Below are 6964 nucleotides of genomic sequence, written 5' to 3'. Positions count from 1 at the left end.
ATGGATCTGCAAGGCTTCGGGGATGACTGAGCGAAGGTAAGATGCCTTCTTGAAGCTTGAAAAACTGGAAACGGAAATAGGGGTCTCGGCCGAGACTGCCGGAGATGATTCCGACGACTGCCTACAGTCGCGGAGGGGTTGTCGGAGGTCGTTGCCGGCGTCGGAGGTCTGGATGGCGATGGTTGAGCGCCGGTGAACTGTGGCCCAGCGAGTCCCTGCGAAGAAGACGATGAACAGTGTCGCTTACACAGGTTGTCAATGGCGGCGGTAAAAGGAAGAAGAACCAAAAAAAGAAAGAAAGAAATGTCAACTAAGCTGATATGTAAACAGATGACACATATTTCCGCTGGCGTATATGTGTCGCTTACACACGTGTTTCATCTCCGCTGGCGCGAGTCGCTCTGTTGCACTCCTCTGTAAGCTTCGCGAACTCTACTTCGCGCTTCGCTATGGTTCTGTTGCTGTTTGTGTCTGCACTGCAGTACGACGAAAAGCGCGGTCATGTGGCTCGCGATTCATATTGTAGGTCTTTGATCCTTTAGAGCCATTGGCTTGTTGGGTGTGCAGTTGAGCAAGTTTGCTGCGAGCCACGCTGCGTTGCTTGCTAACATTATAGTTTTGAGAGTGTCGCGTAAGTTTTTGTAGGTCTTCTCACGATGGGTGTTTGTCTCTTTCCTTTTGGGGCTTCATTGCTCTGGTTCCGTCTTCGTGCATTTGTGTGCATTTTAAGGGAATATTATCGCGTCCCCGTTCCTTGTAAGGTTTGAGATAAGGGTGTAGATGAGTTAACCTATCTTCTCGGTCTCAACTTGTAGATTACTTGAGGACGGATAGAGTTGGAGTCGGCTTGTCGTAGCTTGAACATTTTATTGAGTTGAGCTCGAACTTGAAAATACTTTATCCGAGTAGCTCTCAGGTTCAATCAAGTGGTTGAATGTTTGTCCGCCTTAATCATATGGATACATGGCTTCGAGCTCAACTGGAGCTTAGAATACAATTTACCAGCGAAAACTGAGTCAAACTGATCTGAGCTTGAGGTTATCCAAAACTTAATTAACCTGAGCTTATTCGAGCTTGAGGTTGTTGAAAAACTCAACTTAGTCAAGCTTGATATTGGGAAATAGAGCTCAATCTTGAGAAATCAAGCTTGAGTCGAGTTTCAAACTGCACATAGTTGATTATTAAACCATGTCAATTCGACTCAATTACACCCCTATTTTGACAAATAATCAAGGTGTGAGGAGGATGTAATTGATGTAATTAGCACATACCAATGGATATAAACCTATGCCAGCCCATTGATAAGAATATCCAGAAAGCTTGCTTGACAGCACAGGGTCTGGAAAAATTTGAGATTATTTTACTGGTACACTACTCCTGCCAATATGTATTGTGGCCTTCCCTTCATAGAATGATAATTTGTGGACAAAAACCTTTGCCTGAAACTTGCTGATCTCCAGCCGGTGACTAGGTGATTTGATATGCGATTACTTTTGGTTTAATCTGATTGGGTTTGTTGGGATGGGAATCTTATGCACCTTCATTTGGTTATTCGTTGGGGTTAAGACTCTGTGTGTTTCTAGTTCAATCGTTGTTGCGATAAGGTAGTACTTGAGTCTGTACCAAGTGAGGAGAGCTTTTCTTTAAAAAAAGTTCTTACTAAATGTCATAGACTCTTTCCAAATCCCAAATTTATGGATCATGGACATTAGTTTGCGGAGGAGATAGAATGGTAAGATTCAGCACAAGTGTTAGAATCTTTGTTTGCTTTTGGATTGATCTTTATGATAATCGCATCCTAGGTACTTTCCCTTGGTTTTTTTGTGATAAAGTCTTTAAAAGAAAGACTTATAGCGTTTTGCATGGGCCAATGGTTGTGCTGTGTGATAACTTCTTAAATTTAGGTTGGCTTCATAAATTTTTAAAGCTTACTCTGTGTCGTCTGCAGCTGGAAATATTGTTTGCTCATGGGGACGAGGGGAGGATGGCCAACTAGGCCATGGGGATGCTGAAGATCATTCATCACCTACACATTTGAGTGCACTGGATGGTCAAGAAGTAGTATCTGTTACTTGTTGAGCTGTCACACAACTGCATATTCTGAATCACTTAAGGAGAGCTGGGGATGGTCTGTTTGAATCTTTTAATTTAACACTATAAAAGATTCCATTTTTCAATCATTCTGCTAGATATTAGTGTCTATTTCCTACCTTGGGCAGTTGTTTGGACTTGAGTTGATGGTTTTACTTTCAGATTGGCTTTAAGGTTCGTTAGGCCATCATGTGAATTTCTGTTTGAGACATTTACCCTTGAGATGAATGTTGTTGATGGAAATATAACAAAGACAGCAAAAAGAATAGGTCTCACACAGAATAAACATAAACAACCTTTCATCTTCTACAAGATGTCTTATTTATCTTATAAGGGAAAGTTTAGTTATTGCATAAGCAACATTAATACTGACAAACCTAGTCAGTTGGAGGAGCAGGATTTGCTCCAAATTTAGTCATTTTGAGGTCCCCTCTGTGTCTCTCTGTCATTTTGTGTCTTTGCATACACAATTGGCAATCAAGCTTCTTGTTTATTCTGCAGGGGTGACTTTGGGAGGTTGGGTCATGGCAACTCTAGTGACGTCTTTATGCCTCAACCAATCAAAACTTTACAGGGTTTGAGAATAAAGCAAATTGCTTGTGGGGACAGCCATTGTTTGGCTGTGACTATGGAAGGAGGAATCCAGAGGTTAAGTATCTTCTGTTATTTATTTATGTTAATGCTGTGTCTATCAGTGACTCAGTAATTGTTAAAGGTGATTAATATTCAAACCAATCCTCAACTTCTTTTAGTCCCCATAGTTGTAGGTGCGGATAAGCCGGATGTTCAAATGCTAACCATCGTCACATTCTTCTTGCTGAATTGCTCTTCTTGTGATGATGATTCATGGGATTTTGGGACATTGCTTGACATGTGTTTTTGTTGTATTTTGTGTCTTTCAGTTTGACTTGTCTCACTGCAGGTACAGTCCCATGCTAAATTCCTTAACTGCACAGTTACTTGATGGAAACATCTTCTGAATAATCTGATTTTGATGAGCTTACGATATATTTTTCTTTTCTTTCTCTGTGAAAGTGAGGGCACACACACATGTTACCTCTTTGAGCAGGTAGGATGAGTGTGGAACTTTGGGCCACACGACTGAGTGATCTTTAAATTGGTGGCTTGCTTCATTCCAATGTGATATGGATTTAACGAAACTAAACGTCAAGGGGATTGAACTAAATAAGAGAAGAAATGCTGTTGCTAACAAGCATATACACGGAAGAGCTCATATATGACGAATAGAATCTAACATATCTGAAAGTTACTTACACATGGGGGTTTATTCCCTTTAAAAGTACCTGATAAAAGTTAAATTCTGTGTCTTCAGTTCTGTATGTTTCACTGATCCCTATATCTTCTACCTAGCTAGCATGTGATTTATAAATGGCTGACCTGTTTTATGCAGTCCTGTACATTTCCTAGTTTTGGTGATGTACATAAGTTGCTAGTGATATGACGTGTGTTCATTTTGGAACTTCCAAAACCAGTGCTTTATTGCTTGCCCAGTGTAATGATATGACCATCAACACGAACTCTTTCATAGCTTCGGAGTAGGGCTATCAATTTTCAATAGCGCTGCCCTTTTGCTTAACATGTAGTTAAGCGTGCTTTGGTTGAGCTTCATCGTGTTCGTGTCACAAACAGGTCAATTTGTTTATACACTAAGGCTCCGTTCATTTGGCGGAAAAGATTCTCCTTTTGGAAAATATTTTCCCGGAAGTCATTTTCCTGGAAAATGTTTTCCCGGAACATAATTTTCCGGTGTTCGGTGATCAATATGAAAAATTTTCGAAAAATATTTTTCGCCGGCGGCGGCCGGCGGGCGGCCGCGCGCGGGCGGCGGTGGCGGCGACCGGCGGCCGCGGCGGCGGTGGCGGCGACCGGCGGCCGCGGCGGCGGTGGCGGCGACCGGCGGTAGCGGCGGCCGGCGACCTTAGTGAAGAAGAAGAAGAAGCAGCTCCGGAAAATGATTTCCGCTTTTGAAGAAGCGGAAGTCATTTTCCATAGATTTAGGCTATTTTGTGAGGGGGGGAAGGAAAATATTTTTCCACGGAAAACGTTTTCCGCCCCTCGAACACCGGAAAACTCGGAAAATATTTTCCGCCAAACGAACGGAACCTAATAATAAACGTGTCGTTCACAGGTTGACCCTTTTAACCCTGTTTATGACGCGCTTAAATAAACATGTTAGTGAGTTATTTGTTTCAACTTGACATGTTTAGATACATTCATTAAGGCACATTAATATACTTTAAATACATTTTGACGCGTTTATATAAGAGAATATATCTGTAACTGTTTGACATGTTAAACATGTCGATCCTATGGCCCATTGAATAAATTTCATGTTTGTGTTTTCAAAAAATATGGAATGCTTACTAAACGTGGGCATGTTTGGATTAGACCTAAATTTGACACAAAACCATTTCTTACACAAACAAACAAATTGCCGACCCTACTTTGGAGCTTACCTTTAACCATCTCAGCCTAGGTACTTCATTAATCTAAATTTGATTTTCCTACAGCTTTTGGAGGTTTTTAAAGAAAGTTGTCCAGGGTGTGTTTCCCCCATGTTGATGTTGTTCCCTGATAGAATGCTTTAGGTTAAAGTCACCAATGTAAAACCAGACAAAAGCCTTAGACTTTTCCTTACAGATCCTTTGCTTGATTAAAGCTGGGGGAGAATTCAAAATGGTCAACTTGGTCTTGGCACCACTGAGGATTCTCATTCTGCCACAGAAGATCCACGAATGTCAGGTACTGGCAAGTAACTTATCTGGAATACTGTCAATAAGGATCTTTGTTGCTCACTGCTTAGATGAGTGATCCTTCACCAACATACTTTTTGAGAAAGATTTGTGTGTTCACTACTGCCAGACATTTAGCTCAATCTTTCTTCCTAAGCTGCATCAATGTTTTGACTATTTGAGGCCTTTACAGTGAGCTCCCAGTTAATGAGGAACATCTTGCAGCATACTTTGTAGAAGGATAAGGGATTTACTTAAATAGCTTATTTGCTTTGCCATTGTGATCCTACTAGTCCTAGGGCATCCCCATTAAAATGGTCGCCGCAGCTGGAGCTGAACGTACTGCTGCAGTGACAGAAGCTGGAGAGCTTTATGGATGGGGTTGGGGCTGCTATGCCAATTCTAAAGAAAATAAGACAAATTCTTTGATAGTATATAAAGAGATTTGGTATTTTTTTTAGACTAATGAAAAATAAAAAAATAAATTATATACCGGGAAAGTGAGCTTTGAAATTGGAGGGACGAAGAATATATATAAATTGTTATAAAAGCAATGATAAAGAGGGGACTAGACTTTATTTTCTAAATAGATAAGTTTAGTTTCACGAATTACCATAAAAAGGAAAATAACTAAGTTAAAGGAAGCTGTACGAATATCGAAACCATTAATGCCGATTTCCTCTATTTTGTAAAAAATGAGTGGATCTAGTGATGAATGAGGTAGAAATAGCTCCACCCTATGCTACTTATCCTCTCTTTTCTTTTTGAGAATAGAATCATTGTAGCTCAACTATAATAACGAGAGTCATTAAAACTCATAGGTTTCTTTCTTGATTTAGATATCGAGGTATTTTCTTCTAGATTTCTCAATTATGGTAATATAGCTATTAAACATTGTCGAAACGGGTATTATATATAAGGGGGATGTGGCTGTGATATAATACATATCTTCCATCTACTTTGTTAGCATGTCGGAATAGCCTTACCCACTGTGTTACACCGGTCGATGCACTGAGCCATTTTGCTGTGCTTCACGTACGCCCCAGTTCCCTTTTGAATTCTTGAACTGGTGTCCAAGCCTAACTTAACTTTGCAGTGCCCTTTCTTCGTAACATGAGCAAAATTTCAAATGATTTGGGATTCACACTTGAAAAGTTGTTTGAAAGGTAAAAAAATATGCAGGCGATGTCATTACTCTTAGCAAAAGAGATTGTTTATCTGAGCATATGAATGTGAAATTAGGAATCTTTTTTGGGTCTAAAATAGACTCCTTTAGTCCTAACATCTTATAAGAATACAATTTCGAAAAGTAAATGGAAGGGATACAGGAAGTTATGCTGGTGTAACTCCGAACTGCAAAGCTCTTTTCATAGCTGAAATGTTGCCAAATTTGAACCTTAATGAGATTCTTTGCACTTCTATTTCAAGAGAAGCTAGCAGTAACCGTCTGAAGAAGACTAACAAGAACACTTTAGAGAGGGGAAAGTGCTGCATGTGAAACCATTTTCTTGAAACTTAGATGCTGTTCTGTTTTCCAACTGAATTTAAAGGAAGTTACGAACAAAGTCCTCGGAACTGCTAAATGCTTCATTTTCCTTGATATAAGTCTTATTTGTGCTATATGGAGGGTTTCTTTCGAAAAGAAGTTGATGCTGTTCCACGATATCTAATGATCTTCTCTTTGTGAACTTTTAACAGACGATTGGTTCCTTTATTTTTGGGCTATGCACCTCGCCGGCCGCAAATGCAGTCCATTTGCTTCATGATGTTGCGCTTGGCTTGAAGCCAAACGCCTCAATGCTGGCATTGGCAATCAGGTAGATTCCTTATTCTGTTTGCTTCTTTTTCTGTTTCCTGTTGCACTTCGAAGTATCTGGCAAAGCTTGGTGCAGTCAATTGATTGCACGAGTGGTTTCAAAAGGCATATGCAGGATCACAAACCCTTCAAAGCATCATATTATTGTGCACCGGCACAAATAAAGATGGTGGCTAACTGGCTACCTTGCGCCGAAGTGGACTCTTCACGTCTTCTTATTAAGTAGAAATATTTCATCGTTGGAAGTAAGAAGCAGCAAGTTGAATGAGGAATAGTTTTGCAGCTGCAGAGGACAGAACACTCA

At 40.3% G+C, this 6964-nt stretch overlaps 1 long non-coding RNA gene across 2 annotated transcripts; it reads left to right on the top strand.

The window, feature by feature from the left end:
- The first annotated feature begins 347 nt into the window (after window positions 1-347).
- LOC115689688 (uncharacterized) lies at window positions 348-5103 on the top strand. Of its 2 annotated transcripts, none has more exons than XR_008816806.1 (4): window positions 348-416; window positions 1949-2128; window positions 2593-2739; window positions 4753-5103. It is a non-coding gene; the product is annotated as an uncharacterized LOC115689688 (long non-coding RNA). The 2 variants fall into 2 exon arrangements; XR_008816807.1 differs by lacking the exon at window positions 348-416 and adding an exon at window positions 431-522.
- Window positions 5104-6964: the final 1861 nt, after the last annotated feature.

The sequence above is a fragment of the Syzygium oleosum genome, unplaced genomic scaffold (assembly GCF_021117445.2).
Source record: "Syzygium oleosum isolate NSW1041296 unplaced genomic scaffold, Sole_v2.1 Sole_v2.06, whole genome shotgun sequence".
Lineage (NCBI taxonomy): Eukaryota > Viridiplantae > Streptophyta > Magnoliopsida > Myrtales > Myrtaceae > Syzygium > Syzygium oleosum.
This window is presented reverse-complemented; position numbering and strand designations above follow the sequence as displayed.